The sequence below is a fragment of the Schistosoma haematobium genome, chromosome 4 (assembly GCF_000699445.3).
Source record: "Schistosoma haematobium chromosome 4, whole genome shotgun sequence".
NCBI classification, from domain to species: domain Eukaryota; kingdom Metazoa; phylum Platyhelminthes; class Trematoda; order Strigeidida; family Schistosomatidae; genus Schistosoma; species Schistosoma haematobium.
In genome coordinates, this window is record NC_067199.1 from 28,251,980 (window position 1) to 28,263,774 (window position 11,795).

Here is an 11,795-nt window from a genome sequence, read left to right on the forward strand (position 1 = left end):
CTAGAGATATTATCCATTTTTGCTTCATATTATTCTATTTGATTAAATTTTTGATTTCCTTGAATGCTGTATATATTAAAGTCTTTAGGGTTTCACATCTAACATTAAAATTTTAGCCAGGATCGTTAATTTTACTTAACATACGGACACACAGCAGTCTACTATACAACAAAAGTATCTTCTAGTAGGTTTTATCAATAGAAATAAGCCAACTGTTTGATCGCTGAGCCATGTCGAAATCAGAATTTCCAAGGATTACTTAAAATCCGTTGTCGTAACTTGAAATAGTTGCGCTTTCATTGAGTAACTTGTATTTTGTAAATGTTGTAGGTGATGCTGATAAAAATTAGTTACTGAAGTTTGTCGAAACTTTTGGAAATAAGAAAATTACGGTTTTTTATAACGTCGTTGAATCACTCAATTTGACGATGATCAACACTAATTCCTGAAGTTCTAGTCCTTATAACTCTTTTTTCAAAGTACCATAATACTGATGAAGAATTCAGTATATGTGGCAGTTTACAAAAGTGTGATATGTATTTGCAAAACGAAGGTAAAAATAACCAAAAATATATTCAAGTTCTATTGTTCCAGTATCCAAAAATACGGAATAATTTTAATATGTTGTAATAGAATACATTTGGAAGTATTCATTTTACGCTCATCGGTATTTTGGTGCAATTCCACACGAACTGGAGTAACTAAGTAAATCAAGTGTACATGACAACAAGGCACTATTCACATAGCTATATATATTGAATAGAAAATGGTCTCAATAATTCTTGTTGGACCACAATAAGGCATAAAATCAATAAAAATACTGGCATATAGAAAGTACTACCGAAGACTTTATTAAAGTCTAAAATTTTTCTTGCTAGTTTTTTCCAACAAATCGATTGGAATTAAAGTTTCCTTGACTAAATTATCCTGTTTATTACTGTCACTGAAATTAATAGGAGAGAAGAAGAAGAAGAAGAAAGAGAAAAACTGATGAAGAAACAAAGACATGTATACTATATGAAAATATTTATTCATGCGTTTTCATCTTTTATATTTTTTTTAAACATTATTGATACTACTGGAAATTTTGGGAAGATGATACAAGCCAGTTACGTCTATACATTTCAATTTAAAATTTTATTCATCGTTGTCTATTTGTTTTCTTTCCCTCATATGCATTGTCAGTTCCACGTTACATACTTCATTCATATTATATTCAAACACATATGTGTACGTATTACAGTCTATTTGCTTACCACTCATCACATCAGTTTTTCGATTTAGCATTAAATATGACCTCCTATTATATTCGTTTTGACCAGTATATTTGGAAATGTCTATTTCGTTAACTACTTTCTGATTACTATGAAAGTTTGAGGTTGACATTAAAATTCACAGTACTTTGTCTGTGGAGCTCTATAACTACTGGTTGTAACAGATTATATTTATTATGTTATTTGTAGACCGACAAAAAATGTTTACGCACTGTGAAAATTGTTACTACATTATTATTATATTCATTCTAATAGCACTTAAACCTTACCTCATTAAATAAAACAATCTAGGGAGAAAACTGTATAATGAGTGAGATAATTTTACGAAAACGAATAGATAATCACATATATCAGATGGAATATGTATTCATGACTTAAGTACCTGATATAACAGTAGGTAGTGATCTACAACGAAAGACATCTGTTATTGAGAGAAAACAGTTTTTGCTGTCCCTCAAAGTTCACAAACAATAGATTATACTGAGAATATTAATCTATTTTTAGGAGCATTTTAAACCATTAATGTAAATCTAGGTGATAGTTTTCTTTTCATAATCTTGTTCTCCAAAAAACAGTTATTTTTGAATCACTAAGTCGAACCATAGATGATGCGATGTATACAAATAGTTTATAAAATTAGATAGGTTGTGAGTAAATTATACTTCACAGGTGACATTGGATCATTGATGTACTATGCTACAAATTAACTGGTGATGCGAATATGAACTATAACATTTCAAGTCGGTGATCTAAGTGTAATATACTCACCTTGGAACATAAAGATCCTGAGTTTAATCTCGTATGGTATCGTGAGTATTTACAACTAAGGACCTCAAACACTGGGACGAAATGGCTATTCGACCACTCCTGGTTTTCACTAGTGCTCAAAGGTCCGAAGGGAAGTCGTACTGCTGACTGTACAGAGGTGTGACGACAGTAGGGTGTTTCGTTCAGACAACCAGCATAACAACGATGATGCCCTCCCACAAGGAGGGATGGGGATAGAAAAGGTCGACCCTAAAAATGCACACCTTGCCTTATCCCACGGATATCCGACTCCGGCGATAAGATCTCAACAAGTACGTAGCTAACACAAAAACACTGATGGGAATAACTTTCTCGTCGACTGAATTTTCGGACATTGATTTCCTACCAGGAGATCCACTTATCAACTTAGAATACGCAGATTATATAGTCCTGTTTAGTGAAGACGCTGATAAAATACAGTCTTTTGGTAGCACTGGACAACAATGACAGAATGTTTGGGATGCGTTTCTCCACATCTAACTGCAAGTTGTTGCTTCAGGACTAGTCTGCGTCAACACCTGAACTAAGGAGAGGGAGTGAAGTAGTCAAACGCGTTAGCAACTTCACCTATCTTGGAAGTCTGATCAGCCATAATGGGTTGGTGACTGACGAAATCTCAGCACGGATTCGAGGAGCTCGCTTGGCTTTTGACAACTTATGTCACCTATTGCGAAGGCGAGATATCCATCTATCAATTAAAGTACGAGTATACTGCGTGGCAGTTCGTTCTGTTCTACTTCACAGCTGGGAAACGTGACCATTAAGAGTAGGAGATACTTGTAAGCTACTAGTATTTGACCACAGATGCCTTAGAAATGTTACTGGCGTCTGCTGGGATCATCGGGTAAGTAATAGTGAGGTTAGACCCAGGGTATTAGGGAATGATGGAGAACCAGTTGATGAGGTTATGAATCTTCATGGACTGAGATGGTTGGGCCACGTGTTGCGTATGCCTGAACCCCGATTATCACGACGCGCAATGCAGACTAGTGTTGAGGATAGTTGGAAGAAAGTTAGGAGGGGCCAAACCGAAACGTGGCATCAGTGCTTGAAGTCACCAACTTCTAGTCTGAGCCATGTTGGTAGATGCAGACTTGTGGGGCCCGTTATTTAATCGTCATTTAGATCGGATGATGTTGTCGATAGGGCTCTCCACTTTAGTGGCCCGAGATCTGACTTTAATTCGATTGTATGAAGGATTGTTATTGGAATATATATGTCGCCTATCCTCGTATGTAATCATTGACTTAAATCGCATTAATCAATAACGAAATTAAATAAGTCAAATAACGAGAATGGACTTTTCAATACATATATTTCGTATATGAAGCGAATGGAATAGAGAGAAGAAAAACGACACACAGTGGAGATGGCGGGTAAGCCAACTCCCATTTAACCAAGCGTTAATCAATAATTATAGTTACACAAAAGTAAGTTACAGACATGTGATGAGTAATGGGATGGAAATGTACACACACCTACGCGTTCATATGAAAACAGTCAAGATTGATAAGCGAATAAATAACAATGTCAGAATGTGACTCAAGTAAAATGAATAGGATGGGCTGTTCGAAAGTTAGAATAAGGTATAATGGGCTTAACATAATAACCGACACTATAGACTACTTGGTTGGGATCCGCGTGAATATCGTAACCAATGCTTGGAGACTGTGGGTGACATGGCTCAGAATCGATCACAATGGTGTAGGTGTATACACTCTCTGTCATCCTTTAAACTATGAGATTAAGATAGCTTCATATCTTTCTTTCTACCAACTAATTCTTTCTTCCTGTACTATGTCCTCATATGCAATCTTTCTTTTATATATTACCACCATTGAATTAAACTACTTCTATGAGTTCGGTTTGGATAATTTTTTTCTGGTTAGCTTTTTTTTAGGGAGTCAGTTTTCTACGGGATGGGGACGCTAACCTCATGCCCAACTCTCTTCCTTTATCCGGGCTTGGGATCGGCAGTAGCCCTGGGAGGGACTCCAGGCGGAGTTCGGTATTCATCATGTTGTGCTAATAAGGTATAGAAGCTTGGACCGATCCATATATGTGCCTGGTCTTACGTTGTGGCTGACTTAGTGCTCAAAATGCGCTTAGTTCTTGGAGAAAATTATCTTAGAATATAAGGTTGTTCAAACACAATGAATAATATCGCTGAAATTATATTCTGTGGATTATGTCTTCACGATTCCAATTACTTTTGATGACTTTTCACTTAATCAGGGGTGAGGTCAGTCTACACTATGAGTTTTACAAAACTAGTGAAATCACTTTTATTATCAATGCTAATACTCATAGTACTATAGCAAGTCTCCTTCAATTAATTTTGATAATGGTTAATTTTGTCGAGCCCTTTTGCTAACTTATTTGACGGACAATGTTATTCGAACAGTAAAAATTCGTCTATTTCTTTGTATTATTATGATCACTATCATGTCTGTATGAATGCATATGCTTGATCACAGGTGACAGCCTACTCACGTATTTCTCACTCTACCATAAGTGTTAATCGCTTTAAATATCGCTTGATGAATCATTCTCCTTCCCATATATATGCTCGAATTTTATTAATTGCATTGCTTTGCTTGGCCTTGATTCAATTTGACTGCAAGTCCACATATGTATTCGCTTGTTCGTAGACATTTGCCTCTCTGCTCCAATTTGCTCGGTATGCCTGTAACTTGGTTATCTGTATTGTCCATAAATAAAGTGCAGCCACTGCATCTTATTGTCTTCCAATTTCTTACACCGTCGGTTTTTATATAATAACGGTTATCAAGGTGATTGATAGACGAAACAAGGAATTATATCGAAGCCAAGCTACTACAGTACCCAAGCTAAAGTCTCTTGATATGAATGAATCATTTGCTGTCTTAAGAAATGAAATAAAGGTCGAGATCAGGAACAAAAAGTTAATAAGAGAGTCATTATTCATTTCATTTGGTTAAACTCTCATAAACTGTTTATAACCCATCACATTTTAAAATCAAAATCACTAAGAGGTTTGAAAATACTTACGTAAATCAGTTCAGTTGTAATTTGTTGTGATCACGTATCAGTGTAATATAGCTAGGATTTATATAAATTTTAAAAAGTATATAAAAATCACAACTACGAAAAAACATTGAGAGTAAAATAGGTAACTCAACGGTTGTAAATAAGTCGCTACCTAGTGAGCGAAAGCTAATAATAATTAAGCATGTAATGTGTAAAGCTCATCTAGTTAAAAGTTAAAACTATTGAACCAAAAGAGAATTGAAAAGATGTAACAACAAGCATTCAACTGAAAAGAATACAATGAAATGACGTATTATAGTTTATGTTAACATGATAGAGCAAGGCTAACAACACTATCCTCTCTAACACATGAATCAACATTCTAACTTCTGATAGCAGTAACCTCAGTAAGCTATAGAAGGCTGGAACTCGCCTGTTAATCGCCCACTTTGAAAGTTTCCAAGGTGTCCACTGTCTATAGAATATATAGAGATAGCGTTACTCCAAGTCCATCTTCCTTTTCATCGAATACTTTTAGGAAGATGTTCAAAAAATCTTATATATGCCCTGTTTTATCTTGGATTAATATATATCCCTTGGTAAGTTTACATGTATTAATGGACACATTTGGAGGTAACATAAAACAGGGTACTTATCAGCCTATGTATATTTCTATGCCTTCGCCATTAACATGGATCACATAAAAGTGAGTAAACCTACTTTCTCAAATTTTCTAAATTTTCTTCACTCTTTTTTTCTTACATAATTTCAGTATATGTTCATATTCCTAAGTAATTATCATTTAATTAATATTACTTCGAAATACTTTGTCAATTCTCCTATTATACAATCTGTTAGCTGTTGACCTACGTACTTCTACTTTTCACAAATAATTACTTTACTTATAAAAATTACCTTATTCTCCCTCGTCTAACTACTTTGTTAATCATTTGACATTGTTGTAGTTTCACAAGTGACTATGAAAATATTATTATATAACTTTACTACTCGACTAGCATTATTATTTTATTATTGTAGATTATATATATTAGTCTAGAGCTATGAAGTGAAACTAATTAGAAAGAAATAAATCCTTGCTCTAATCGTCTTCAATTGAATTGCTGAGCATACTTTGTACAGGCTATTATTTTGATTTCAGTGTAGTTTCTGGTTAGCGAAATTGCAAACTTTCTACTGACTGTCTCATCAGCATCGCCATCCTTAAGTTGGATAAAGATGAGTTTTTATTGACTCCATATAGCTTCAGTTCTCTCACATTCATCAATAAATGTTTGTTGCTAGTTGTCCTCTCTTGCTTATTTTCCATCGTTCAACAATACTCCCAAGAATTATTGATTATATCGGTCAGACATTTCAAAACAATTAACAATCGGAGTTTTGCAACTATTAAGTAATCACTAAACATAAATCTAAAACATCTTTTTAATTTTCACTCTATAACTCTATGAGTGGGATTCAATAAAATTATTTGACAAACGATTGATTTATTTGAGATATTTACTTGGTTACAAATAAACGAAACAACTGAATTTCTGATTTTGTTGGAACCATTTAATACATGTACATAGTTAATGTTACTTCTATCATAGCTCCGAGGACCGAAATGCTATGGTGGATAAATAGTAAAAACAAACTAATGATTTCTGATGTTATTCAGAGTCGACAATAAATCCTTACGTAAATTTGGATAATAGATGTATCTTTACAAGTAAATTTATTCTGTTTAAAGATGTTGAAATCTGTCGTCAAAGAACAATCCTTTAAATTTATATCCACTTATAATGAATAGTAATATTGATAACAAACTGAAAGTATTGATTATCAGTTGTGGACCAATAAAAGTGTGAAAGAAATAAGTTAAGTGATTAAAATTTGCAAACGTATATGTTTGTTTTGTTTCAAGGAATTCAATTAAACTCAAATAATCTTATCAAATAAACCACCAAACTCGTGTGTTTGAACATGAAACAACCAAATAGCCTACAAAACACTAAAAATTATATGAAATTCAAATAATACTTTATCATTGTGCATAATATACATATATTTGCCATCGTATATACTTTTAGTAATGCATCAATTATCCTCTCTCAAATAACTCTTTGTACTAATTCATTGATGCTACACAAAACGTTTATACATAACTGTATTTTGCAAACAAATTTTTTTCATGGTGCTGAATCAAATCAATGATCAGTTAGATATATATACTTATTTCTCTTTCGAAATGAGTATAAAATATATAATTTAAGTGAGAAAGCTAAATACAAGATCAGCTGGATCAGACTGATGATTTAACGAATGAAGGTTAATCAAAATATATGAATAGAAAAGATGGAAGTCAAATAAAAGAAAAAAAACAACTAAATAAAACATGGTAACAAAAACCATCTAAACTAATTCATATATTGGTGAAAGAAAATACAACATAATGAAAATAAAATGAGGAATATATATATATATATACATATATATGTATATATATATACACGCTAGGCAGAATGATGAAAATTATAAAAGAATAAAAATAGGCACACTAACAGTCAACATAGAGAATAAAAAGAGATTATATGGAAAGAGGAAGGAAATAGACTATAGATAAAGACTAACAAAAAAGAAAGAAATAAAATGCATTGAATGAAACTACAGAAACAAAGAGTACACAGATAAAGAAAAGTAGGAGAGTCATAAAAACTAACAACAATGACAATAATAATAACAATAACAACGCTTTTTCCTTCTAAATAAAGAAACAAAAATAATCAAAATGCTAACTTGAAAAGAAAAAAAACAAGTTGAATAAAATAAAAGACTGTGGTTATATAAAATAGATGAGTTAAGAAAAAGAACTAAAGAAGGGAAGTGACTGATAAGGAAATAAAGGGCGTGGGCAGGAGTAAAGTTAAAAATTAATTAGATAGTTGTATCCAAAAGATATATATATATATATATATATATATATATATATATATATATATATATATATATATATATATGAACTGTGCTTATTGATAAATAAATAACGAAGGTAATGCGTAATGTAGTGAACTATTAGTTATTATTGTTGTTTAAATATCAGTTCATACTAAAGCATAGTTCAATATACATATTGGATGAATAGAATCTAAACAATCTGAGGTATACAATTAAACCAAATAATTATATTTATTGACGGAACTCGTCATTCAAATTTAATTAACAAAATGTATTTTTATGGAAGATAATAATGCAATGTCAATGAGCTAGGCCAAAAAGTAACATGGACAGTTTCTGCTTATCAAAATTAACTAAGATTTTCATTTCAGTTTATCAGGTGTCCCACCAGTAGTATTGAAACAGTCCCAAAGATTTCAAATGTACCCTAATTGCTAATGGTTTCGGTGACTTAACGTATGATGCACGCAATAAAGATGATATTAAAGGTTCTTCTAACCCTTCTTGAACACTTATTGTGTTAAATCTTCCCTACACATCATCTAAAAGAAATCTAATGTACAAATTTCTAGAATAACCTAATTAGTTGATGCTTGCCAAGAAGTTATTATGTCAAAAAATTAAGGTTTTAAACTCACAAATGGAGTGAATAGATGAGATAGAAATGTTTATCTGCATTTGCATTAAATACAAATAATTTAAATCCAAAAAGAATTGCTTTAGAAGAAAAAATAGTGCTGGCAACAATAAGTTTTCACTGTTTAGATAGTAACCTATTTACTGGAAGTAAATCATACCTCTGACTTAAACACTAAGGTAAGTACAATTTCAATACTTTTTATTGGTAAATGTTATATTTCCTAACAGTCTTGCAAAACCTGGTTTAAACATTACTATTGTCAATGGATTTTCTGTTCTATATGAAAAACAACTAGGAGAGTTTCCTAGTACAAAACAGGATTTATACTAACTGGATAAAGCAAACAACTAGTACACAACCCCTCAACAAGAATCCACAATGGAATAGGTAGGAAACTCTTTTAAAAAAGAATTAAATTACATTTATGTCAATATAATTATATATCAATTATTCAATGAATAATAATTACAAAATGTACCATAATAAATAATTATCACAATGCATTAATAAATACAATAATGATGTATTGGAAATAAACACTAATTTCATCTTGAATAAATTAATACAAATGAAAAGAAACAAAACACTGCAAATCACTGAATGAAGTTTACTTCAAATCAACGTGTACATTTTATAATTGATTTCTTTTCAAGTTTTTTTATTCTGAGATTCAATATCTAAAACGACTATAATTTACCTTTTGTTAAAGAATTGAATCTTCAAAAATTAAGATACCAATACATGTCAATCAAGTCTTTAGTTTAAATTGATAAATTTGAAAACAGGACGGTAACAGTAATGAAATATTTATTTCATCAACTTTGAACTGATTAACTTAATGAACACAAAATTTTCATCAATAAAACGGTCACTTTCATTATAATCTGTTTTTGTGGCCCTATATCTGACTCCAATTGGATTGTATGCTGATTGTCAATGAAATACACATATCGGCTCTCCTCGTATATTTCATCGACTTAATCTGAGTTGATGAATAACGGAATTGAACAAGTCGGATACGAGAATGGATTTTTGAATACATATATTTTGTACACTCATTGATTTGAACAGACAAGCAGAGGGATGAAGTGAAGAAAAAAGAGCGAAAAGAAATGACGTGTAGTGAAGATGGTGTGAGCCAACTCTATTTAATCAAGCGTTAATCAATATTTAGTCACATAAAAATAAGCTACAGACATGTGATGAATAGGATAAGAAGTGTACACACATATACCTTCGTATAAAAACAGTCAAGGTTGATGAGCGAATGATTAACAAGAGTAAAATGTGACTCCAGAAGAATGGATAGATCGGCCTGTCCAGAAGCTAGAATAAGTTATATGGGTTTAACATAGTAACCGACACTGCATTGTAATATTTGATAATGTTTGAACTACAGTAGCTTGAAGAAATAATAAATTAATTACCATGGGATTGTTATTGAATTTAAATGAAAATACCATAATAAGGCAGACAAACCCAGAGAATAAAATTATAAAATTGTATGATGGTGGCTGAAAAGAGAAAATTTAAATCTAATTAGTAATAGAGTTAAGCAATCTAATCATTGGTGTGTCAAATACATCATTTATAGTCCATCACTCATATCTTTCTGTGACTTATCTATTTGTTAGTCCATAAAGTTAAATGAAATAATTCAAACGAATAACAAATTGGGAGGCTTTAGCAGTCCAACGATTCAAAACAAATTTCTATGTATAAAAACACCTTGTTCAATCTCTTATTTTACTGTGGTCTTAATCCTTCTCCTATCTTCTATATTCAGCGATCTGTTGTAACTACTTGCTCGTTATTTCTTCATATTCATTAAATGACCAGCTGTTACACTTTTACAAAATGTTTTAATATTTTTTTATTGGCTATTAAATCATTACATAAGTTCCTTTCTATATTTGATATTTCCGAACAATTCAATCTCAGTTCCCTAATATTTTCCAAGTTCGTAATAATCTTTTATTTGCAATCTACTTTAACTCTGGTTCATTACTGAATTTTGTGATACTTGAAAATATTTCTGATCACCTTTTAAATTATAAAGTATGTTTTTCTATTTTCTATTATAAATCTGTGTATGCTAGTTAACCATCAATGCGATTGTACAGCTTTAGTAAATGATACCGTTCAAACGAAAATTTTCTTCATTGACTTGTCTTTATGTTTTCTTTAATGACTCAGTGAGTTTCTCTATTTGATTTCCCATTATAACTTCAAAAAGTACAGTATATAACTATGTTCATGATCATTGTTTATATATGTTATTTAACAAAACTATAGACAATGCTTTATTATCTTTTTCTCTCTTTGCCCTCTATAATAATGTGGAAATTAGCTCTATATAAACTAGTTTTAGTTTCACTTTTCTTTCTCTAAAAAATGTTTTTTCAAAGAGAAAAATAAAATGAAAATAAGAAATAAAATTATCCGAAAGAAAAACAAAAATGTCTCCACTGATCACGTGATATATATATATTTCTATAGGTTTTCTTGTTTTTAGCCTTTTCTATTCTTCTTCCTTTTGTATATTTTTATTCAAAAGACAGAGGAAAAGAGAAAAAGAAAGAAAAAAAGAGATTCAGAAGGAATTTTCTCATATAGAATTGATTTTATGTGTAGGCTTTTGTGTATTTGTTTGTTTATGCGTATGAATCAGTATATATGTATACTTACAATAAGGATATTATGATGTAAACAGTTGTCCTAGTTTAATAAAGATAGATTTGTGTTATCTTTGTGTATTCATTTGCCTAAAATAAACAGTTTACTTCGAAATATTAGATACTTTGTTAAAGCTGTATGTAGAATGTTTAAGTTGAACTACTTATGAACAACTATACCACATAGATTCTTACCACAAATATCTGAGTTCCTGAATTTTTCAATATAAGAAAATAAATAATTGGTTCTATTCACTCTCCTAATATATGGTACTGAGCTCTGTTTTCTCAGTATCTACTTGTTTTAATATTGGGTTGCTAATAGGCCTAAAATATAAGTAGTGCTGTCCTATGGATTACAATAAAATAATCGACCGTTTCCTATTTCATGGTAAATGGAAGTGATTTAGCAGTTGATTGTTAATTCAACAATTC

The 11,795-nt window shown here is 31.3% G+C and overlaps 1 protein-coding gene across 1 annotated transcript in view; it reads left to right on the plus strand.

The window, feature by feature from the left end:
- The window catches only part of ZNF84 (zinc finger protein 84), a 34,093-nt gene extending 25,016 nt beyond the window's left edge, over nucleotides 1-9,077 (plus strand). Inside the window, exon 3 of the mRNA XM_051216135.1 lies at nucleotides 8,981-9,077. The gene's annotated coding sequence lies outside the window, so the exon portion shown is untranslated. The remainder of the gene's footprint in view (nucleotides 1-8,980) is intronic.
- The last annotated feature ends 2,718 nt before the right edge of the window (nucleotides 9,078-11,795 follow it).